This window comes from Melospiza melodia, chromosome 29, assembly GCF_035770615.1.
Source record: "Melospiza melodia melodia isolate bMelMel2 chromosome 29, bMelMel2.pri, whole genome shotgun sequence".
Classification (NCBI taxonomy): Eukaryota; Metazoa; Chordata; class Aves; order Passeriformes; family Passerellidae; genus Melospiza; species Melospiza melodia.
This window is the reverse complement of record NC_086222.1, coordinates 230,635-254,341: the sequence shown is the minus strand read 5'-3', so window position 1 is coordinate 254,341 and position 23,707 is coordinate 230,635. Positions and strand designations below refer to the sequence as shown.

Genomic DNA, 23,707 nt, shown 5'->3' with positions numbered 1-23,707 from the left:
TGGCTTGGTTTGTGTCATGGACAGATGTTTGCAATACAAACATCCTGCTCACCCACTCACCATGACTCTTCTGCACACACAGAGGGGAGATGGGCGATGGGGATGGAAACAGAGCAGCTACAAACCAAAATCATCACATCCTTGGCTTAGTACCAGCAGGAATTAGATTTCAGACTCTACATATGTTGAGCATTTTGTAGGAGGATGGAGGTTATGCTTGTAGGGGAGGAGTGCATCAGTGAGTTGTTGCTCGTTTGAGCAAGGAGACAGAAAGAGGCTGCTTTCGGCAATTGCTGGAAAAGATTGTGCCATAATGTTAGTGCCATTGTATTGGGAGAATCTCAGAATAAGGGTGAATTCTGTGACCCTTGCATCAAAGGTTTGGCTTTGAGTTATTTGAGGTTTTTTTTCTGTAGGATGAAAGAAAAGGTAAAGGTGCTTTTTCCCACAGCAGGTTTGCTCTGCTGGGCTTGGGGCCAAATGTTCCTGCACTTTTGCTGTGACTATTCTCACCCTTTGTGTCTTTTGAGGTGAGATGCTGAAAAATAAGTCAAACACCAGACCAAGCTTTTCTTGAAAAGAAAATCTTCTCAGAGAATCTGGAATGCTCAGTTTTGCCTCTTCAATAGTGTGGGAGTTTGTATTGTATCAAGGTTTGCTTAGTTCTTGTTAGGCAATCCACAAATATCAATCAGTGCAATTTTGCTTTTGCTAGATGCAAAAGACTACAGCCACCCACGGTTTTTCCACCTTGTGTGACAAAGTTCAGGCATTGGCTGAAACTTTGTTGTCCCTTTCAGGATCCTCAGGTACAAGCAGGACCTGCTTGGTTGGCTGCTTTCCTCAAAAACTCTCTGCATGCCCCAGTCAAAGCCCTTTTCCCTTCCTGAGACTGGAATTTGGTATTTAACCTTGGGATGTGCTGCAAACAAGCTGGCTATTATAGTTTAATAATTTACCACATATCACTTGACCTGTCACACCACAAAGCTGCTTTTCCCTTCCTTGCTGGAGTGAAACCCTCACACAGCTGTGCATGATCAGCTGAGGCACAGAAACACCCCAAGCCTATGATAATCCACGTGCACCTTCACACAGACACTTCACCTAACTTTGGTACCTCAGAAATTAACTCCCTCAAGAGTTCTAGGCTGAATAAAGTTACTTTAATAATCTCAGAGCAGTGTGAGTATTTCGGTGGGGTCCTGCAATAGAAAGTCCTTGCTTGCAGATGAAGTCTCTTGACTTGCTTGTTTTTCAGCCGGGGATGACTTTGAAAGACACGTGGGGCAATGTGTGAGGCACCGGTGTAAATAAAAGACAGGAATATTTGGGTGATGGACTTGTCCACGGGCAGACACAGTTCTCTGTGCTGCCCTGAGGAGAGCAGGCTGGCAATCACTGGAACCTGTGGCTCGGCCACCAGAGGCCGTGTGAGCTGGCAATTTACAGGGAGTGACTGAATTCACCTCACCTGTAGCTTGTTTGGAAACGGTACCCCGGAGTTCGGTGCAGGCTCTGGAGCAAAAGTTAATTACAGAGCGTTAAAGGAGATAAGAAGCAGCTGCAGAACTTTCAGGGCTGGTAGCATAAATAGGCTGCAGCTGCTCAGTTTTCTTTCTCCCATCTTTCCCTGGGTTTCTGCATCCTCAGAGAATTCTGTCCTGGTGTTTGGAAGTGGTAAGTAAGACTAGGGAAGGGGAGGGATCAGATATAATGTAATATGATACAGTGCTCCACCAAGAGAAGCCCTAAACAGTTGTACTTAGACCATTCCTAAAACAAAAAAAAGATGTGAAAAGGCTTTGTGAGTATTTCCTGCCTCTGCTGCAGCAATGAAAGCATTCCCCCATTTGGTAATGTTTACTTCTTACTGGTAGAGATTGGAGGTGCTACCATAACACACACAGGTAAAGAAGGAAATGAATCTTCTGGTCTGCCTGGTCTGTTCAATGAAGCTAGCAAGACTGGAAACAGAAATGTTGGTTTTCCAGCTTAAAGCCTAAAAGTGTTTTAAAGTCTAAATATGTTTGTAACCACAAACTTTTCCCTGAAGTACTGGAAAAGGCTAAAAGGCCTTAATTTTACCTTTGGCTATCCAGTTACTGAATCCTAATCCTCCTGTTCTGAATGCTGTGCATTCTGCATGAAAGCATGTAACCCCTGAGGGCTGCCCTGCACCCCTGCATTCCCACAGAGAGAGATCTTGATCAGACCGATAGATCCAATTTGGGGCAAATTGAATGTAAATCTGCTGATCTGCCAGTTCCTTATGGTTTATCTTGGAGCTCATGCTTCTGGCATCATTTTTTCACCCCTCTCTAGCTTCATAATGTGGAACAGAAGGTAGAAGAGAACTTACTGAGAGATGCAGAAGGCCAAAGTACCCAGCATTGCTGTCTGCATAGTGAAGGAAGCTGGAAACACAGGGGTGACAAGCTGGACCTGCCTTGGCTCAGGACATCTGGATTATTCAAAGCTAGCTCTCTTCAGGTGAGTGTTACCTGCACAGAAGCCAATTGATGAGATAGTTTAACTGAAAGTAGGCCTTGCCTACTCTTGCACACTTGCAACCACAGTTACTGCAGGGGAAGTTTTGTAAAGCTGCAGGTTGGGATCAAGGGCAGCTCTTGTTTTTTGCTGATTCCCACCTTCTGGCACTTCAGAAAAGCATTTCAGATTTGAGTCTTAACTGTGAGTGCTCAGTTGTTTCTCAGGGTGTCTGACTTCTGTGTGTGCATGTAAGGTGTAGGTATACGCCTTCAGCCATGGCTTCATGTGAATGTGTTTTTTGGGGTCTTCTCAGCAAGCCAGAGACTGTATTTGCTTCTGTTTTTGAAAAATGCTGTGTGATGCTCCCCTGAAGATAGGGCAGCTCTATAACTTGGCTTCCAGTTCAGAGTTGTTACAGGAGTCTGGCATCCCTCAGCCCCTGAAAGCTTTGAATTTGTACAGAGTGACATCTACTTGTCTGTGGCAGCAGGAGAGTACCAAGGGTATCCTGTCTTGTTTGGGCTTTGCCCAGCCAATGGCATTTGTTTTGAAGCAAGCTCAGTGGATGTGGTGGGGATGCTTAAGGATACTGGTCATGCCAAGCAACGGTGGGGTTTATATAATTTCCCCCCTCGTAGATTAAAATATTAATTTCCAATTAAGCGGTCCGTTTTCCCCTGTTCCTAGTACAGAGTGTACAGTAGATGCCTGGCTTACCCTCACACCAGTGCTCTGTTGGCACTGCTTCAGTTCCTCGTGCTGCAGTAAATAGCTGATGCTGTCTAACACAGACAGAGCTCCCAGGATTTGCTGGGCTGGGTTAGGAACCCTGACCCCTCCTTCTGTTAAAGGGAGGCAGCAGGGCAAGCTCAGTGATGGGGAACGTGAGGCAGAGAGGAGGCTGTGAGTGGTGAGAGATCCCTGGCACAGGACCTGGGGCTGTGTCAGGGTGCCCAGTCATTCCTGCCAAGGACTGAAGTGTCTTTGATGGTGCCATAGCTGGATGCTGCTGTCATTGTAGCTGTTCACAGCCTCCTCAGGGTGCGAGAACGCCACAGATGTACTTGATGAGCATCACAGCCTGTTTTATTAGCTGTATTCTCTTCTCTCTGAATGGATACACTATTTTCTGGTGGGGAAAAGGTGGCCTCTTACCCTCCATGTCTTCAAATTCTGTGAAGTTGCAGTAAAAGAGCTGAACTCGTATCTGCCCCTCCTCCCTGATTTTTAAAACCACTTCAAAGGTGAGCTGGCAGAGGACTGAAGCGACCGGTTCCACCAGGCTCGTTTCTGCTCACCTTTCCTGCCGCTCCCCCGTGGAACAAAGCACATCATTTCCCTTTGATTTCCCACTTTGAAAGCCATAGGGGACAGAGTCTGAAATGGCCCACAAGTTTTTTAGTGTCGCCTCTCTGTACCTTCCTGAAGCACTGGGTGGATCAGGACAGGACTCCGGGAAGGAGACCTGTGGCTAAATTGGCCAGTGGATGCTCCACCCTCCTGGGTGTTGCCAGGTTTGTGGTAGGGTGAGGTGACGGGGGAAGGAGCCGCAGTGTCTGGGTTTGGTGCCTTTGACTGATGCACGCAGGGCTCCGCAGTCCGGCCTGGCTGCTGCCACCAGCAGCACGTGCATCCCATCCCGGCACAGCTCCTCCCCAGGGACAGAGGGCCCTGCCCTGCTCTCCATCTCCTTGCCAAGGAGAGGTGGCACCTGGCAGAGTGGAGTGCATACAGCCAGTCTCCTGCCAGGCAAGCAGGAGAAAAGCAGTGAGTTTGGCAAGCACAGGCTGCTTGCCCTCTCTGAAAGGGATTGTGTCACAAGTGTGAGGCTGGAGGAGAGGAGAGGAAAGCAGGGCTTGTTTTGGCGATGCGAGTTTCTTTTCTTCCTTCTGTGCCATCACAACTGGAGAGATTTGCAAAGCTTTAACACATAGGGCTGTCATTTGTGAGCAGGCAGTGATGCAGCCCATCCCTGGCCTGGTGCAGACTATGTGATACTGAATCTCAGTGTCCCAGAGCTCTCAGCAAAATACAAACAGAGCTTGTCTCTGCTCAGCTTACAAGACGACAGGATGGTGCCCTGCAGCAGTGCAGCTGCACAGCACATGCACGGTGTTTGGTGCAGTGCACATGCATGGCTGTGATGCTCAGAACAGTGGCATGCTGACTCAGTGCAGGGAGGATAGTGGGATAATAAAGCAGTAGGAATCGGTCATGTTGAAGGAAGTACCAGATGATAGTCTTGAGTAAAGGTTAATTAATCTGACCTCTGTTTATTCTGGTGAAGATCTCCATGCTTTGTAGTCACTTTTGTATGTATTGTGAAACTGCAAAATCTCCTCCTGCTGGTTCAGGGCGAGGCTGGATGCCTGTATAAGGCTGCTTTTGGACAGTATTGAAAATGCAAATATATTTTTGTGTGTGTTTGGTTTTGTGTGTTTCCCTCTCGGACCCCAGGTGCAAGAATTGATGCTGGAATCATACTCAGCTGCTTACAACAGGATGTTGTAACCCACATGTTGGGGCTTAAACCTCTGTGTAAGACCACTTTCTGTGATTCAGCCCTGCTCATCCTGCTAGTTGAGTGTCACTGAGAGGAGAACCATATCAGTGAAGGTTTAGTCTGATAAAGACCATTCTCTTAACACTGCTGCTTGAAACAGGGATATTGTATCTTTAAGGCACCCCCTTCTCATTCCCCTAATACCTCTAGGCCTCTGAATGATTCTGGAGGAGAGGATCAGTGCAGGAGTTTAAGGCATCTTTCCCTGCCCTGCTGCACTGCTCACTTGCTGCTCTGAAGGCTGTGCTTTGCTGTTTCTATGGAAACCATTAGTTGCTAAGCAACTGGAGCATCATCTGTGGTGAGCCCTCGCATCTAATTATCCCATCACAGTGGCTGAGAGGGGCTGAGGGGGGATTAACTCCTCTACCATGGCAGATCCATTGACAACACTTTAGTCACATTTAAAGGGACATTGTCTCCCTTCTGCCACACTTATGAGGAGGAATAAGGTTTTCTGCAAGCAGCAGACACACTGTCTGTGCTCATGGCATGCTTGGAGCTTCCGTGCCCTTGCATGGAGCTCTGCAGAGAGCTCTTCTTTCTGTTGAAGTTATGCATGATGCACTTAGCTGTACATTTGGATTGTGCAGACTTTGCCTTGTGGACTGTATCTGGGCCATACTTAGAGTCATTAGTGTATTTTTTTTGTGTGTGTTGTGGTCACCTTGATGCTGCCTTCACTGTCTCTGTCCCCAGACCCTGATGTCATGTCTGCTCTGTGAGTCATTGCTAATTCTTCAGAGCTCAGCAATGGAAGAGGTGGGCAGCTCTCTGTCTTCTGTCGGTCTGCAAACATTGCAGAGTTTGGTATTCACTTTTGTATTACCTTACTGTTAGCTTCTGGGAGTGATAGAGATTGTCATCAAGGAGCACTGAAAGCCTGAGGGGTGAAGTAACAACTTCAGAAAATCTCATTTTCCAGATCTCTGTGAGTGGACAAAGCCAGCAGCAGCCTGGTGAATTTTTCACATTCAGATAAAATAGTAAATCTGAGAGCTGATTTTAATTCTGAGTTTGCAAACACAAGGTTGATGTAGTGTACAGCTGAGTCTCCTCACTGTGACAGATTGCATCTGAATGAGGTTCCCAGATGTGTGAGGAGAATGGTTTGAGTTACATTCACTGAGTTTAGGGAAAACCTGACTGCACCAGGTCCATGCTTGGATGCTTCTTCTTGCCTGCTGCCATCGAGACTGATAGGGACTGGTTCCGCCTCAGTTTTCACCTTCTGCCAGAAAATGGATGCTTTGTGATTTACTGAGATGACTGCTGTTCTAGTGGCTGAATCAATGAGAGCTGGGAGGTCTATTAGAAAGTTTTCCTGTTTTTTTACTGCCTAGATCTGCAAGCCAGCTGAGAGTTACTGCAAAGCTCCCTAGCAGTGTTTGCTGTGCTTTGTATGGGAAGGGAGGATACAGCTTCAGCAGGAGGGTGGCCCATTGCTACTTCTGAAAACAAGAGAATCCCTGAAACCTCTCCAAACTTACTTCTCTGTGTCCACCCTTGAATTGTAATGTCTTTCAGTGCAGCCAGAGCCTTCAGGCACTGTCTGGCCCTGGCAATGTGTGGTGCCAACACCTTAGTGCTGCTTCCCCATGGAAACCTCCTTTGCCTGCTGGTTCAGGGCCAGGCTGGATGCCTGTATAAAGCTGCCTTTGTGACAGTACTGAAAATGCAAATATATCTGTGTGAGTGTGGTTTTGTGTGTTTCCCTCTCAGACCCCAGGTGCACTTGTGGGAAGTGGGGTGGGAATGAGTAGAGGGGCTGTGAGTGTAGGTGAGGGTGATGCACCTGTTTACAAGAGGGCACTGCAGAATTTGAATGCATCTGTGAGGAAAGAAGGTAGTGGTCCATGGTGCATGATGCTATTTAAGAGAGAAGAGGATAATTTTGCTTCTTTGCAAAAGTGAGAAAGAAGGTTGTCTGCATCTAGAACTTTAGGGAACTGTTCAAAATGTAGTTTGCCATGTGCTGGGACTCACAGGGATCAGGAGAAGCAAGTATGCAAGCCTCTGACTCACACATGATGTCCTAGAGTCAGAAGGAGTAATCTAAAAGCCGCTTGAGCCATGTGCTGCATCTTAATGAGGAAGGCAGCCCTCAGAAAATTGCTGCAGCTGAGCTCCTGCTGCCTAGCTTTGCTACCCGTGTGGCTATTTTCCTGCAAAGACCAAAAAGCCCCGTGCTGTCGGATTGCCCCTGAGGACTTGTGCAGAGCAGTCAGTGTGCCTCCTGATGCCGCCCATGCTAGGTGGGGTGCTCCCTTTGCACCCATGGGTTTCTTGGTGGAGAGCAGCAGCAGCACCCCTCTATTTGAGCAGAGCATGGCATCAGGGAGAATCAGGGCAAAATGTGAGAAAGTGCCAAGCATGATGAATTTGATTTGCAAAATTGCCCATGCCTCTCCTAGTGGATGAATACGCTGCTGGAGCAGCACATGTAAATACACAGTGCCATTGCATAGTAGCCGGGACAAAGCAATTAAAGTGAGGCAAGGAAATTTGGAAGATAAAAAGCCACTGTTAAAGTTGGAGTTTGTACAGAACACTGAGTTGAGCGGGGAGACTCTTGGAAAATGTTGAGGGGTTTGTAATTGCTTGTTTGAGAATGGTGCCTGAAGTATTGAAGTTTCTTCCAGGTGGCTGGCTGGGTGAAATGTTTCCTGGCTATCGGGTGGCCAGCAGTGTTTGTAGTTTGCTCCCTGATCTAGAAGTGAAACTGGAGAATGTTTTGCTCTGTCTCTGGGCTGTACTGCATCCTTGTTCTTCCTTTTCACTCTTGTGCCCTCTCTTTTGTTTTTCATTTCCTTTTGGCATCTTGGGGCTTAAAGCATTTCCAAGAAGAATTGACGTTAGGAGAGCAGCCACTGAGGAGGCTTGCCAAATGCTCTACATTGGCTGACAGCTCTTCTCAAAACCAGATGGTTACTAATTAAAGGGAGTCAAGTGGGAAGGCTGCATTGGCCTTTCTATTTCCTTTTCCTTCCTTTGATTAACAGAGTTTGTGATCTTGGAGAAAGATGGTACTCCTGTCTTTCCTGGGAAGTCCTCTCCCAGTGCTTGCTAATGTGTGGTGATGCCAGTGCTATCTGCAGGGTGCAGGACCTTTCTGAGGTTCTTTCAGGCTGACTGTGTGCTCTAAGGTAGCTGCCATGGGCGGTAGGACACAAATGCAGCTGTAAAAAGAAAACACAAACTGGGAGAGGAAAATTAAACATTGGGAAGAGCTCTTCTTGGAGATCTTCTGTGGGACTTTTCCTTGAAGCTTTATATTGTCAGTAGAGGAAAGACTGATGTCGTCATTGGGGAACTTCTTGTTCCTCAGCCTGTTGTGCCTTTCACACAGAGGAGCCCTTCACACGGCCCATCTCAGCCCATCTGTGTGCGTGGAGGCTGCTCCGTGTGGCTTTTCTCCGTGGTGTGGGAGTTGAATGGCTGGGAAGATGAAGGGCAAGCACACGCTTCTTTTATTTTCAAGAACATTTGGTTTCTAGAGCCAATCTTAACAGATGCACTGTCAATGCTTAACGATTCAACCTTGTGTGGAAGAACTGGGTATGAAGAAGACTGCATTGGCAGTAACAAATGCCTCCCACTCCAATTCATGTCCAAGAAAAGTGTAGCAGTTTTGTCTTGATTATATTTCAGAGTTGTAGTCCTCCACAAGTTCCCTTGCTGAAATCTTGCTCCTCCCATTCTGCCACTGTCTTTTCCTCCTTCATATGCAACCTCTTACTCAATTTAAGTAAATGTGCTGTACTGGAAATCACCAAGGCAGAATTAGTTAAGGAGAAAAGAAGTGAACAAATGACAATTCATTAAAATGTGTCATTGTAATTGCAACTTTCTGTGCATGTTCTTAATCTGTGAGGCCAAAGCACAAATTTTCTGAACAAAGCAAAAGACAGCAAGAAGGTGACAGTCGAGAGGCTGGAGCAGCATCTCTTGCCTGCCTCTCAACCACACAGCAGTCACCACACCAGCTTTCCCACAGAAACAGGCAGGAAATCTCTCTGTGTTGGTTTAACACAGCCTGTCTTTTTGAGGGGGAAACCACAGAGGTGGCTTCTGTGAGAAGCTGCTAGAAGCTTCCACTATTTCTAACAGAGCCAGTCTCTGATGGGTCGGGAACAATCTTTCCAACCTGAGGAAGAACATCAGCATTTTTGGGTGCTCTCTAGACCCATCTCTCCTGCACTGCTCAGGCTGCTTGGTGCAGACTATCTGCCAGTGCCTTCCAGCCTGGAAAGGGTTAAATCTCAAAAGCACCTCCTGGGGTTCTGCTACTTCTTTTCATCTCTATTTTACTTCCTCAAAGACAGAGATCAGCTGTCTGGATCTGGCTTGACCTCACAGCAAAGCCCATGGCCACACTGCAGCACAGATTGCCTGTCTGCAGAGGGACACACAGATTTGCTGTGCTGGACCCCTTTTGGAGGTGAGCATGAATATTTCATGACAGGGAGAGGATGCTTCAGCAGCATGATGCAAATGTGGGTTTGCATTGTGCTGTAAGGGACAAAGGAGAACAGACCCCAGGTCAGCATCTCCAGCTACCAGGACCTCCACTTAGGAGGCTCCCAAGGGCAAAGGGCCCTCCTGGGCCCACCCACCTTTTTTCTGCAGGGACAATGGTACAATGAGCCACAGGTGGTGCCAGCAGCTCCTGCGCACACCTGCCATTCTTCACCTGGATGCAATATCCCAGAGGTGAATTGCAGGCTGGCTTGACCCTGGTGGGGGATAGCATGGCAGCCTTATGAATCCCCAGGACATCCCCAGTACCTAAGACCTGGTCAGAATGCTGTATCAGCTCCAAAATATTAGAAGTAACCAAATGGTCATTCTTAACTGGAGAGATAAAGATAGTATTGCATGATGTGGAAATCCATTTCCTTGCTTCTACACCTGGGTGTTAAAGCCCCGACTGGCATTTGTCACCAGAGCTACGGTTTCTCCTTTTCCTGTTAATTAAAACATCCACTTCTGCTGTGCACACACTGCTTTCGGGGATGGCTGCATCTCTTTTGCATCATCAGAGGGAGAGGTGGGGGAAATAAAATGAAGTAGCATGTTTTCTGGTGTTTCTTGTGCCTGCTCTAGTACTGCCTCTTGGCATCAGGAACAGAGGGGGACAGTCAGGAGCACAGAGGGACAGGCTGGAGCACAGGGGGACAGTCAGGAGCACAGGGGGACAGTCAGGAGCACAGGGGACAGTCAGGAGCACAGAGGGACAGGCTGGAGCACAGGGGGACAGTCAGGAGCACAGAGGGACAGTCAGGAGCACAGGGGGACAGGCTGGAACACAGAGGGGCGGTCAGGAGCACAGAGGGACAGGCTGGAGCACAGGGGGACAGTCAGGAGCACAGAGGGACAGGCTGGAGCACAGAGGGGCGGTCTGGAGCACAGAGGGACAGTCAGGAGCACAGGGGGACAGGCTGGAGCACAGAGGGGGACAGTCAGGAGCACAGAGGGACAGGCTGGAGCACAGGGGGACAGTCAGGAGCACAGGGGGACAGTCAGGAGCACAGGGGAACAGTCAGGAGCACAGGGGGACAGGCTGGAGCACAGGGGGACAGTCAGGAGCACAGAGGGACAGTCAGGAGCACAGAGGGACAGTCAGGAGCACAGAGGGACAGGCTGGAACACAGAGGGACAGTCAGGAGCACAGGGGGACAGGCTGGAACACAGAGGGGCAGTCAGGAACACAGAGGGGCAGTCAGGAGCACAGGGGGACAGGCTGAAGCACAGGGGGACAGTCAGGAGCACAGAGGGGCGGTCTGGAGCACAGGGGGACAGTCAGGAGCACAGGGGGACAGGCTGGAGCACAGGGGAACAGGCTGGAGCACAGGGGGACAGTCAGGAGCACAGGGGGACAGGCTGGAGCACAGAGGGACAGTCAGGAGCACAGGGGGACAGGCTGGAGCACAGAGGGGCGGTCTGGAGCACAGGGGGACAGTCAGGAGCACAGGGGGACAGTCAGGAGCACAGGGGAACAGTCAGGAGCACAGGGGAACAGTCAGGAGCACAGGGGGACAGGCTGGAGCACAGAGGGGCGGTCTGGAGCACAGAGGGACAGTCAGGAGCACAGGGGGACAGGCTGGAGCACAGGGGGACAGGCTGGAGCACAGAGGGGCGGTCTGGAGCACAGAGGGACAGTCAGGAGCACAGGGGGACAGTCAGGAGCACAGGGGGACAGGCTGGAGCACAGGGGGACAGGCTGGAGCACAGGGGGACAGTCAGGAGCACAGGGGGACAGGCTGGAGCACAGAGGGGCGGTCTGGAGCACAGAGGGACAGTCAGGAGCACAGGGGGACAGGCTGAAGCACAGGGCGACAGTCAGGAGCACAGAAGGGCGGTCAGGAGCACAGGGGGACAGGCTGGAGCACAGAGGGGCGGTCAGGAGCACAGGGGGACAGGCTGGAGCACAGGGGGACAGGCTGGAACACAGAGGGGCAGTCAGGAGCACAGGGGGACAGGCTGGAGCACAGGGGGACAGGCTGGAGCGCAGGGGGACAGTCAGGAGCACAGGGGGACAGGCTGGAGCACAGGGGGACAGGCTGGAGCACAGAGGGACAGTCAGGAGCACAGGGGGACAGGCTGGAACACAGAGGGGCGGTCAGGAGCACAGGGGGACAGGCTGGAGCGCAGGGGGACAGTCAGGAGCACAGGGGGACAGGCTGGAGCACAGGGGGACAGTCAGGAGCACAGGGGGACAGGCTGGAACACAGAGGGACAGTCAGGAGCACAGGGGGACAGGCTGGAGCACAGAGGGACAGTCAGGAGCACAGGGGGACAGGCTGGAGCACAGGGGGACAGTCAGGAGCACAGGGGGACAGGCTGGAGCGCAGGGGGACAGTCAGGAGCACAGGGGGACAGGCTGGAGCACAGGGGGACAGTCAGGAGCACAGAGGGACAGTCAGGAGCACAGGGGGACAGGCTGGAACACAGGGGGACAGTCAGGAGCACAGAGGGACAGTCAGGAGCACAGGGGGACAGGCTGGAGCGCAGGGGGACAGTCAGGAGCACAGGGGGACAGGCTGGAGCACAGGGGGACAGGCTGGCTGCAGTGAGAGCCGCCGGGGCCGGGACGCGTCCGCCGGGGCAGCCCCGGGGCGGCGGGGCCGCTCGCGTCCGCCAGGCGGCGCCCCCGGGCAGGGTCCCGCCGCCTCCCGCGAGTCCCCGAGTTCCTCTGAGTCTCGGGGGATGCGTGCAAACGGCAGGCTGTCAGATAAGGTGGAGATATCTGGAGTATGAGAGGAGACTGAACAGAAATGCAAGTAATAACGAGCTGCTCAGGGGTGGGGTGGTCTGGACAAGAAGAATCTTTTTCTTGTCCCAAATTCTGTCGAGTCCTCACAGCATTTGGACAAAAGTGCTCAGCACTTTTGGCCTGAGAGTACCATCAGACCTGTGTAAATGCACACAGGTCTCGGGAGATAGAGGTACAGACGAAACAGGGCTGGGTGAAAACCTAGGAAACGGAGCTTGAACACACAGGTAGAGCCTGTAGCCTCACTCAGGTGGTTACCCTTGCTGGAACGTGCAAGGCACATGGGCCTAGCCAGCCAGCTGAATGTTGATGCAGGTGAATTGGGCTGTGTTAGTCCTGTGTGCCAGGGCATACGCCCTGCTTCCCTGAAAAACAGGTCAGAGATGCTGTGGGAGAGGTTTTTCCCCAAGTTAGAGTTTTGTGTGGTTGAGGCATTGCACACAACAAGATGCACATGACTGTCTTAGGAACAGAGATTATATGTGGGAATAATGGGGCTCTCAAGTGGTAGTCCAAGCTACCACCAAAACAAGTCCTTGTCATGCTGCCGATGGCACAAGGCAGCAGCTTGCTAACTTTTCCCGTTCTGAGCCAGTTTACAGAGTGGTGATTTCAAGTGACCCCCAATTCTAATAGAGACATTGTATAAAATTTGATTTGTGTCAGGCCTGTGACCTTTCTGAAAACTGTCCTGATCTCTGCTCTGCAAGTCGTAGGCACAGACTTGCACATTTGCAGTGACCAGGCTTCCAGGCGTCGTCTGCGATAAAAGCACAGTAAATAAATCAAAGGGAGGGATTGCTCTGTTTCTAGTTCAGCCTTATTGTAAGACCGTAGTAGCAGTGACAGCAGAAGCTGTTCTTGTACCTTCCTTGACTGTCTCCTTATTCCCTGGTACGGCGCACCGCAGATCGCTTGTTCTAGTGTGTCTCTAGGGCTGGCGCCCATGTGCCGTGCTCTGTTCCTGCTGTTTGCGGTTGCACACGCTCGTGCGTGCCTACAGAACGTGTGTCTGCCCCGGCACAGCTGCCATCCCACACCCATCCGGGGCTTTTCCGCGATGAGCACGGTGCGTGCTGGGCGCGCCGGGGCCGCCCGGGGTCCCGCCGTGCCGGGCAGGGGCCGGGGCGGCGCGGAGCCGCGGGCAGCGGGCGCGGAGCTCCGGGAGCCACCGGCCTGCTCCACCAGCAGCGGCATCGCGCTCCGTGCCCGCCTCTGCCTGCGAGGCCGGCCGGGACGGCCGCGGTGGGAGATCCCGCATCCCTGCCGAGACCCCCGGCCCCCGCTCGCTCCCGCCCGGCTGTCGGGCGAGGGCTCTGCGCGCTTTGTGTCGCCGAGCGCCGCGGCCGCGGAGCCAGTCCCGCCGCCCCGTGTTTGCAGAGCCGCGCTCGGCGGAAGGCGCCCTATCAGGATAAGAGTCCCCGCCGCTGCCGCCAGTCCGGCCCCGGGGCGGTGGGAGGCGCCGGCTCCGCCGATGGCTGCGTTTATCGCGCTGGTGGCCTCGCCAAACCATTTAACCCTTGGCGCCCCTCCGCGGGGCTGCCCCTGGGCTCCGGCTCTCCTGGCCCTACCGGCTGGCAGGGGCACAAGTTCCCTCGCAGCCCTGGCGCCGGTAAACCTCAGCCTTTTCTCGGTAGCAGTGTCCCAAGACCAGGGACAGCCAAGCAGGGCCCCATGCAGAGCAGTCCAAATACCTTTAGAGCAGGTAGCAAAGGCCATCTGAGGCTAGGCAGCTGTGGTAGGAGTGAATCCCATGCCAGGATTCCTGCAACATCAGGACTATGTGGAGCCGAGATGATTTCCCTAGGGCTGCAGTGTGCATCTGAGCTATTGGGAGGATAAGGCTGGCATTCAGAGTGTTCAGGAGTAACAAGAAGGGAAGAAGACTTGAAGAGTTGCATCCTGCCTGCACACACACAGGCATTAGGAATGCATCAGGCATCCAAGCAATAGCAAGGCAACCAGGATGCTGAGTCTTGGTGTCATTGTGATCCTGGAACCGTGTCAAGAGTTTGTCTTTGCTAAATGATGGTCTGTCAGCCATGCTGAAGCTGCAGCAGCAACAACAGCATATTTTCATTTGGAAAGAGGATGTCTCAGTTTGATTAAAATCTCCCTCAGTACCTCAGCACAGGCTGTGTTTTGCCCAGCTCTAGGGTGACAATGCTAAGCAGGAGACTGGCTGGCTGCATTGCTTCATGTGTTGTCTTTGAGCTTCCATGTTTCTTGAGACTGCAGTGGGTGAACAGTCTTGGTCTGTTGGAGATGTGATAGTTAATAAAGAAAGGTGATCCTGTTTAAAAGGAGAAACCAAACTGGGCGCTTCTGATGCTGTCCAATTCCATGTAGACAATGGAACACGCTGTCTAGGCAGCTGCAGAGGTGGCAAAGGTAGTGCAGGCTCCTTGCAGTGGCCTGCTGCTGCTGGCTGTCCTGCTCAAACACCAGTGAGCATGAAATGAAGGAACCCATTCTTCCCCAGCTGACTGCAGGGTTGGGGGAAGACCTGGGGGCTTTCCTAGGCTGTCTGTTTTTCCCTTTTCCCTGAGCAATGGCTTTGTAGTACCACCAAAACAGAAGTGGGATTGAGACCTTGCAGTGCAGTGCAAGGGAGATCAGGCACATCACGGACTTGTGAGACTGTGGGATAGGATCTCTGCTAGTGTCTGAGCAGAAGAAAAAGACACTTTGGCCAGGAATCTGCATAGGCATGGGCAGGACTGAGAGCACCCTGGGAAGAGATGAAAAGATGTTTTTAGGCCTGTGTCTACCTCAGCAGTAGCAACATAGCCTCTTCCATCTTCTTGCTGGACCATTGCCTTTCTGTGGGAGAATACAGGATGAATCTGTGAGCTAGGTCTGTGGATTTAATGCTGGACTACCACCAGCTCCCTGCTCCATAGCTATGTGGATCAGCAAAGCAGAGAGCTGCTCCCAAAACAGGAATTTCACAGCCCCAGACTCGTTTCCTTCAGCACAATTTGTCTGGACTCTTCTATCTCTGGGGCCTCTGCTGGGGATCTGCTGGAGTGATCCACTGAGGAAATGCTTCGCAAAGAGGCAGCCCCAGCTGAATGTGAATCACATAATTAATTCCGGTACAGTTAATTGGACCTAATTAATCATATTCATAAGTATAATGAGGGCCTTGCCCACAGGGGTCTTGTGAAGGTCTGAGCTTAGGGCTGGCGTTCTGGAGAGTCAGTGGGAATGAACAAATCCCAGAGCCTTGGACATAGCTTAGGACCAGCTCCCTGTTGGCAAAACAGGACAAGGCCAATCCTTCAAACCCTGTAGCCCTGTATTCTCTGTATCCCATAGAGGTAGGATGTGTCAGGAGCTTCTGGGTGGTCAGTCACAATCTTCCCAGGGAAGGCTGGAGTCACTGTCATAGATGGCTCCCTCTTGGTCTTTAACTATTCAGGGAGACTTTTCTGGTTTGTATGTTGTATGTAAGTTTTGTGGTCCGAAGGCAGGAAAAGGAGCAGGTAACAGCCAAGTCTGGGCATCTTGGCTGGGGCTTGCTAAGGTGCTGCTGTACCAGGCAGCTCCTGGAATAAGCTGCTACCATGGTGGTGGTGGTGGCTTTGAGGAGCTCCAAGGAATCTGCTTCATCATCTCCTCTCCTATCTTGTCTCTCCTAGCATGGACATAATTATAGAGGAGGGAAGGGGAGACTGGGAGTCATCATCAAGTGCAGGGAGGGTAGCTAGCCTGGCAAATGTTAATTAAAGGTAGAGCTCTGAAAGCAGCAGGCTCTGCTGAACCAATAAGCAGCTGGTCCTCTTGCTGACCTTTCCCAGTCTTGCTTTGCCACTTCCACGTGTGCAGGCTGGGAGAGGTGTGAAGGTCTGTGATGTAAAAAGCCCAGAAGGTATGAGGGAATGAGCAGGAAGAGAGAGGAAACGAGAGGAGGCAGAGGAGAGGTGGTTCCATGTGTCCCCTATGCACCACACCTGGCTGGAGGGAAGGAACTGCCTGTCTGCCTGTGGCACTGAGCTGTCATGCCAAGTAATGGTGGCTGGGCACTGTTTTTAACCCACTGCACCTGTGCATGCCGTCTGCAGCAGCATGAACCCAGTGCTGTTACTGGGAAGGATGAAAGTGTGAAATTATGTCACTGCTTGCTGATGAGGGACTTGGGAGTTCACCAAGGAGGCAGCGAGACCCCCCAGAGGGGTCTATCATTCTTGGATGGCTGGTGCAGGCAAGCGATGCTCGATGCAGAGGGGTTCCCAGTGCCTGCCCACTGCGGCCCCAGAGTAAAACCCAGAACATCCGCAACCCGCCCCCTGCGTCTGCTTCGGCATCGGGTGCTTTCCACAGGCGCTTCTGCAAACGGGCGAGGCCGCCCTGTGCCAGCTGCCTAAGAGGCGCCTGCAAAGCCTGATGTCGCGACTTTTCAGTAGGCGTTGGGAGCAGCCGGCTCTTCTCCCTCGCTCGCTCCCTCCCTCTTACAGCAGCCCCGCTCTTCGCTGGGCCTCGTTGCAGCACCGTCTGCCCGTGGGGAACGGGAGGGCTCCGCCGCATGTCCCTCATGTGCCGTGGGGAAGGGGGGCGGCAGGGTTCCGCCGGCAGCCCCGCCCGCCTGCCCGTGGGGAGCGGGGCCCCGGTGCCGCCCGTGCCGGGAGTGGGCGGGGCCAGGGTTCCGCCGGCAGCCCCGCCTGCCTGCCCGTGGGGAGCGGGGCCCCGGTGCCGCCCGTGCCGGGAGTGGGCGGGGCCAGGGTTCCGCCGGCAGCCCCGCCTGCCTGCCCGTGGGGAGCGGAGCCCCGGTGCCGCCCGTGCCGGGAGTGGGCGGGCGGGGCCGGAGGGGGCGGGGCCGGGCGGGGCGCTCGCTGCCCCGGCCCACCGGGAGCTCTCGCCCCTCGCCGGCAGGGGGCGCTGCCGCGCGACGCCCCCGGCTCTGGGGGCTGACACCCCCCTTGTCCCCCGTCCCCCACGGCCGCCGTTCCCTCCTCGCCCCGGTTCGGGCGCTGCGGGTGTGAGCACAGGGGCGAGTCTTGTGTTAATTTTCAACCGAGGCCGCTGCCTCCCGTCAGTGGAGCTGGATTGTTTGTCCCCACATCACCTCGAGCACTGCAACTCTGGGGACGCTGGCAAGTGGTCCCCGCCTCCAGCCCTCTCCTCCCAGCCCCGCTCCTGAGCGGCTGGTGCGCTTCAGGCAGGAAAGCGACACGTCCTGGTTAGGATGTTGGTGGCATCGCCCAGGAGCGGGCAGGCTGCCTCCACAGTCTGGTATGCATGTGCACTGTGTGGCTCCCGTCCGTGGAGTCTGTTGCTCAGGGCAGGAGGGTGGTTAATGCCTGGAAAACTTGTTGGTAAAAATAATAACATGCTGCTCTTCTCAAGGGCCGGAGCCAGTCCTTGTGCCTTGTGTGTAAAATTACAAAATATTCTGAGTTGGAAGTGACCCACAAGGATCATCGAAGTCTGCTCTGGGAGATGCAGCAAAGATGGGATCAGGTGTGGGACCTCCCCGGCACAGTGAGGCTCGAGAGCAGGACTCGCAAGGTGTCGGCCTGAGCAGAACGGGTGTTTCGGATGATAAAAGGCAGAAGGATGCTCAGTAGGAGCAGTCCCCGTGCTGTCGCGGGGAGGAGTGGGATGCAATTCTGCAGGTCCCGGCAATGCTGAGACCCGTGTGCCATCGCGTACATGTCTGTGCGACTCGTGGGTGTGCGACACCTGGACGGCCACTCGCGGGGCGCCGGCCACTCGTCGCGGGAGGCCCGGAATGGGCGGCGGTGCCGATCCCGGTCCCCGGCGGCGGTGCCGGTCGCGGGCGGTGCCGCTGGGCGGCCGGCGGGGCGCCCGCGACCAGGAAGCGGTTAATCGGCGCGCGGGGCTTTTATTTTGACAGGGCAGCGCCTGGCTCCGGCTCGGAGGAAAGTGAATGATCCTGTTTCTCCAAATGATTATTCAGGCTCCGGCGGAGAAAGGAGCACTCGGCCCGCAGCGCCTCGCCCTCGCCACGGCGCCCCCGCCCGCGCCCGGGCCGCCGCGCCCGCCGGCTCCGCTCCCCGCCGCCCGCGCCCGGCCGCCCGCCGCAGCGCGGGGAAGCCGTCCGCGGCCCGGGGCCGGGCGGGCAGCCGGGGCTCGCCGCGGCCGGACGCCCACCCCCGCCGGCGGGCGCGGGCTGGAGCCGCCGGCTCGGTGGGCGGGAGGAGCGGCGCGGCGGGGCGGGGGGAGCCGCCGGCAGCGGCCCCGACCCCGCGCCCTGCGGCGGGCGGCCGAGCCATGAGCGCGGCCCGCGCCGCCGGCCCCGCGCCGCTGGCCGGCCCCCAGCAGCCCGCGGAGCCGCGCCGCGCCGCCCCGGCGGGCTCTCCCGGCCTACCCTGAGCCGCTCCGCCGCCGCCGAGGTGAGTGCCCCGCCAGGCCCGGGCAGCCGCCGTCCCATTGTTCCGCCCCGGGGGGGAGCCGGGGCTCCGCGCCGCCCCCGCATCGACCCCTTGCTCCGCGCAGCCGGGCCCGCCTCGGGGCTGTCATCCGGCCGGAGCGGCGGCCGGGAGCCGCCGTCCGAGCGAGCCGGGGGCTCCGGGCTAGCCGCCGTTCCGTAGCTGCCGGGGGCGGCGATAACTTGGCGGGGGGACGGCGCCGGCCTCGGCTCGGCCTACCCGCCGAGTCCGGCCGGCTGGGGATGAGCTGTCAGCGCTCCCGCTTGCCTTGGACATTGCCCCTGCTCCGCGGGACCCTGCCCGATTCGCTCTCACGTCTCGGGGACCGCTCTTCCCAGGTCCTTGTCACCTATTGCTGCGGCCGCAGGCGATTCCTCGCGGACAAAAGTGCCTCGTCTGGGGCTTTTCTCTGGTGCAGAGAACTTAATCGAGTTCGGTCTGTTTTTACCGGAGCGGGTCTGCACTTTGCAAGACGTTTTCGGTGCTATTAAAGCCCCAGGGAGGATGGGAACTTGCCACGTTTCACGAAGAGTTTAAACAAACACTCCTGTCAGGGACCATCCTAACTGTCAGGAGAGACCTGTCCCCTCTATTTGCAGTATTCTACTCGATAGGCTTCTGTTCCCTGTTGAGATAAATCAGGCGTGCGGTCAGCTTGGACGAAAAAGAGAGAAACACCACCTGTACATGCGTATTCTTCTTGGGCACAGAAAGGAATCAATGTAACAAAACTCCCCTGCATTGTATTAGGGACGTGTACTGTAGCAGGTGATGAACTTGTTCCAGCCCCGTTCTTGCTGGAATAGAAATGCGAGAAGGATGCATATCTGAACACATAAGTAATGCTACATGACAAGGCAGGCTGTTGTGTTGTTGTGTGTGGCAGCGTCTGCACGCCTTGGGGGCAGCTCCGTTTGACAGAGTGTCAGGCTGCGGCAGCGTACGGTTGTGTCCCGGCTCTGCCAGGCAAAGGGCTGCCAACGGCGTGGCACAGAGGCCAGCCATGCACCTTCGGCTGCAGAGTGATGCTACGTGAGCCTTAGTGTGTACTCTTGACCTGCAGGATCTGTTCTGCGAATGTGGCTACCACTCATTACCCTGCTGAAATGCAGTTTCATGCCAGGCATGCAGTAATGACATGCAGCTCCTTCCATCCATCAGTCACATACAGGGGCTGTGTGTGTGCCTTGCGTTGCTACTTTGGTGGCAGGAGGGATAAGAACAGTGAGTCACCGAGGAAGTGATTTGCCCAAGGTCACTTGGCAAGGGTGTGTTGGTGCTGAATCAAGACCTCCTTTGACTCTGGTGCCTGTGATAATGCTGGCTGCCACCACACGTGGGTATGTAATACCCAAGGCTGGAAGCAGTGCAGAAATGGCCAGGTCGATGTTGCTGCCTGATTCTCCTTGGTGGAAAGATGAGAGTATCAGTGTGCTGTCTCTGCATCAGCTGTCTGTTCCATTGGGAGTTTTGCCAGAGCATACATAACCTAAGTGGTGAAGAACCTTTTTGTTTGTTTTTTAATATGTGTGTTGCCATTTTAGCCGAGCAGGTGGTTGTTCCTTACCACCCTGACCTGCATCCTCATTACCTAGAAAATCCATTTCATGGTGTTTTCCGTGGTGCAGTGTTTTAGGTATTACTGTGTCTCCCTCCCCTGAAAGTCCATTTCCTCTTTCCAGATCCCTGCCAGTGCAAAGAAATAAACAGGCAGCAGCTAAAGGAAAGCCTACTTAGAAACGAGAAACCACATTTGTTGTTCAGTTGAAGAAAGTAAAATAGTTGTTTTGTACTTTTAAGGCCTTTTGCATCTTGCTGTTGGAAGGTGGCTCTCTGGCCACTGTGACAGAGGGCACAGACAGCTGCATGAAGCAACTGGGCCATCACAAAACTGGACATAGCAAGCTCACTGGGCTATGCTGCTCCAGGCAGCTGCCAAGGATGTGCTGGAGTTGCACTTTAGTTCCAGGCTAATTCCAGTGCGCTTTAGTTTCACTTTAGACTCCAGCCCATGAGCTGTGGACTTCACTCATACTGGCCTGGAGTTTCTGAGGTCCAAGCTCAACTCAGCCTTTCACTTTTCTGTCAAGTTGTCAACCCAGCTGGCATCATGTCCTCTATACTTGCTGTTCTGGGGAGAAAAAAAACATTGCTTTTTCTTCTGTCCCCTGCTGTTCATTCCTGCTGAACACTGTGAGTGCTTTTCCTTCTGTCAGCGCTTGCTCTGTGGAGGGATGTGGAAAGGAGGGATAGCTGGAGAGGAGGCTCTTGGTTCCCTCTGTGGGGAGCACCAGCTGGGTCCTGACCAGTGGCTGTTTCTTACTGCTGTAGAGATGTTGCTCTTTGTTACTCTCCAGTTTGTTTCAGGGTCCCAGAATAGGTGTATATGATTGTTTTCTCTCTCTTTTACCCCCGTCTCTTGTCAGTACAGTGTCCGGTTCAGAACTGGCATCAGAACTTTCAACAGTCACCTTGCTTCCTTGCCTTGCATTAGGCTTTGCTGCTGCTAGGAGGGAAAGTTCTTAGCGGTCAAAGTACTTGAGGATGTGTTTGTGTTCCTCGGATGTCCAGATGTGCTGCTGTAATGGGTTTTAATCTGCTCAGGTCTAGTAATTTCCTGGAGATGGCACAGGCTGGCTTCCAGTGCTTAATTCCTTAGGGCTCCATCCAGTTTTAAATACCCTGCCTGACACATCTCTCAAGTCGGTCTCTTCTGGGAGAATAAGCGCCATGTGGAAAAGCACAAGTTTGCTGTTCCTGTCTGAGAATGCATCAGCAGTCTGTTCTACCTGTGAGCCTGCTCCTGAGCTTCTGTCACTGCCTCCTCCCAGGGTTGTCTGCTGTCCCCCAACAGCCTGAGCCAGGCAGAAGCCTAGAGCTTGCTCTGAAAATGTAATTTTCCTTGTACTGTTGCTCTTTTGGCTGAGACCCAGGATCATGCCAGTGCCCTGGATTGGGGGTGGGAGAGGGCACATAGGAGACTTTGAGCTGTGTTTGATTACTTTTGACATTTTTAACAGGAAATGTGGTATGTAGATGCATGGATATATAATATAATACAGGGTAGAGATATCATAGCAATATGATGTACAGATGCAGCAATATTTTGTCAGTATTATTTAAGCTGTATCAGTGAAGTAAAAGGAGGATTGCCAGCATGACTCTTCTGGAAAATCAGAATCTAGTGCAGGTCAGGACTTGGTGTCAGTCAGCTCTCCTTTGCTCCCAGGCAGATTTTGACTGGCAAATGCATTCTCTGGTGATCTCATGTGTGGTCCTGTGTTTCCAGAGGGTGGTGGGAGCTGTGGATTCTGACTTTATGTAGTTGATCTCCATGAGATTTAGTTACCCTATGAGGTTTCTCATAGCACTGAAGCTGTGGAAAAATGCACCCGTCTTGGAGCAAGGGCCCTAGGAAGTGTCGTGAGTACTTTGCTTCTCAGTTGTGCATCTTCAGCAGCTCTGTGTGGTGCAGATTGTGAGGATGGCCACAGTGATATTCCTCAGTTCTTCCTGACTTCTATTTTGAAGTTGTGTGCTGATTTCCACTGGGCCAGTCTTTGCTGCTTTGGTTTGGCTTCCTTTCTTCAGCACCTCTGGCAGCCCTGAGAGGAAGGTACCCAGGAGCTGTTACTGGAGATTGGTGGGCATGGTTTCTGTTGCTGTATTTTGCACTTCATCAGCCTCTCCTGAGGAGGCAGCACCAGCCAAATCACATGGCGTGAAGGAGAGGCACCCTTCCTTCTTCTGTGGTGCCTGTTTCAGGTCATCGGCTCAGCACCAGACCCTTTCCTGGGAACAGGGAACTGTTTTTGTTTTCTTCCTACCTGAACTTCTATGAAACTCAAAGGTGGATAGGGTGATGGATTTGTTCTAATTGGGACCAGTTCCTGATGGCATTTGCAGTTGCCACAGGGTTATACTCAGCAGGAGATACTGTGGGGGAAGCAGTTAGTGTCACTGGTACTTGCTTCTGATTTAAGAGAAAGCCACGCTATGGAGAGACAGGAGTCCTGCTCGCTGCCTGCATCCTTGGCCAGCAGATCAGCACTTGGTGCCCAGGGAAGCCTGGGCCATGGCATGGCAGGAAGATGGAGCATGGGTTGTCTTGGCATGGCTATCTGAAGCCTCTACCAAGCCTTGGAAGTGGGTGTGCTGCTGTTGGGCATCCTGACTGGCTCCAAGTCCTGCTTGCTTGGGGCCGGACCTGCTGCTGCCCCTCTTCCAAGGCGTGAGATGGGCCATCTAAGACAATATGACTCCAAAACAAGCAGGGTTGTCTTGATGCCAGCTGCAACCCTGCACTGGAGAAACCAGTGTGAGGATAATGGGCTGCAGTGCCCTCAAGAGGGAAACGAGAACCTGCTCTGCTCTCGCTGAGTGTGTGTCCATGCTAGGCACACTCAGTGCAATGAAGCCTGCTTCCCACTGGCTCAGCTCTTTATCAAGAGGTGGTCTGGGCACAGGTGGCTTCCCTGTATCCTGGTATCCTTGCTGAATTGTCAGATGGGTGCATCGGGCTGTGGTTTCCAGTCCCTTTTCCACTTCCTGTGATGGGAGGGCAATGCCTTCACCTGGCATCATCCTGCTGTATCTTTCTGGGCAGCTCCAGGCAGAGGAACATGCAAGCTATGCCTGGGTATCTTTGGGAGACAGGATTTGTCCAATGCAGGCAGATTGTCTGGCAGCTTCAGCTGGAGCCACTAGAGAAAACGGTACTTTGATGCTGGGTTTTTCTTCCCCCAAAGAGCTGGAGCTATGTTTGAGTGTTGGGTTTTTCAGCTGCGGCTCAGGATGCCTGGAATCCCAGCTGGGGTATAATGGGGAGCCTCCTCTGATGCTGGGGTAATAGCCTCAAGATGGCTTTAGGACTGTGCTGTGCACTGTGCCCAGAGGTGGGGCGTCACCCTGTTTGGTGATGAGCGCTGCTGGAGCCAAGTTCTGGGCCAGAAGCCAGGTTTGTGATCCATGCCAGAGAGG

At 53.6% G+C, this 23,707-nt stretch overlaps 1 protein-coding gene across 2 annotated transcripts in view; it reads left to right on the top strand.

The window, feature by feature from the left end:
• The first annotated feature begins 18,606 nt into the window (after positions 1–18,606).
• The window catches only part of BCL9L (BCL9 like), a 47,409-nt gene continuing 42,308 nt past the window's right edge, over positions 18,607–23,707 (top strand). For both annotated transcript variants that reach the window (XM_063178508.1, XM_063178507.1), the window contains exon 1: positions 18,607–18,691. The gene's annotated coding sequence lies outside the window, so the exon portion shown is untranslated. The remainder of the gene's footprint in view (positions 18,692–23,707) is intronic.